Consider the following 1,246-nt stretch of genomic DNA (forward strand, 5'->3'; position numbering starts at 1 on the left):
CACCAATGGTTCTCTTTTTCCTGTTCTCACCAAACACTAGACAGGGTCCTTTCTGGCCGCCTACCCATGGCTCCCCCAGGGAGGCCCTCACCCTCCTGAGTGCCCTGTGGTCTGGCTTTCTCCCCCACGTCTCTGCAAAAATGATTCTCTAAAACTACCCATAAGCCACCACTGACCATACCCTCTGTACCACCTTCACGCTTTGCCACCACATTCCAATAATTCTCTTTCTCTATGGCTTCTTTTTATTTTTTATTTTTATTTTTTAATTAAAATTTTTAATTAAATTTTTAAAATTTATTTATTCATGAGAGACACAGAGGGAGAGAGGCAGAGACACAGGCAGAGGGAGAAGCAGGCTCCATGCAGGGAGCCCGACGTGGGACTCGATCCTGGGACTCCAGGATCACGTCCTGGGCTGAAGGCAGGCACCAAACTGCTGAGCCACCCAGGGATCCCCTCTATGGCTTATTTTTTTAAATGTTTTTATTTTTCACTGTGTTACAAAGCAAATAACATAAAATTTACCCTCTTAACCATTTTTAAGCATGCAGTTCAGGGGATCCCTGGGTGGTGCAGCGCTTTGGCGCCTGCCTTTGGCCCAGGGCACGATCCTGGAGACCCAGGATCGAATCCCACATCGGGCTCCCGGTGCATGGAGCCTGCTTCTCCCTCTGCCTGTGTCTCTGCCTCTCTCTCTCTCTCTCTCTCTGTGACTATCATAAATAAATAAAAAAATAATAATAATAAAAAAGCATGCAGTTCAGTAGCGTTAACTATATTCACATTGCTGTGTAATGCCTCTAGAGCTTTTCATTTTGCACATCTGAGTCTATGCCCATCGAACAACATCCCCCCATTTCCCCGTCCCTGCAGCCCCTGGCAACCAACATTCTGCTTGCTATGAATTTGGCTACTTTTGGTACTTCATGTAAGTGGAATCACACAGTATTTGGCCTTCTGCGACTGGCTTTTTTCACTCACCATAATATCTTCAAGGTTCATCCATGTAGCTCATGACAGGATTTCCTTCCTTTTGGGAGGATGAATAATATGCCACTGTAGGTGCATACTGCAGTTTATCTGCCTATTCATCTGTTGGTGGACACTCAAGTTGTGGCAGTGCTTGGCTACCGTGAATAGCGCTGCAATGAACATGGGTGTCCAAGTATCTCCTCAAGATCTTTCCATGTCCTCTTTAGTGCAGTTATTTGGCTTCTCTAGGGATTTCTTTCTCCCCTGCTGG

The sequence above is a fragment of the Vulpes vulpes genome, chromosome 13 (genome assembly GCF_048418805.1).
Source record: "Vulpes vulpes isolate BD-2025 chromosome 13, VulVul3, whole genome shotgun sequence".
In the NCBI taxonomy this organism is placed as follows: Eukaryota; Metazoa; Chordata; class Mammalia; order Carnivora; family Canidae; genus Vulpes; species Vulpes vulpes.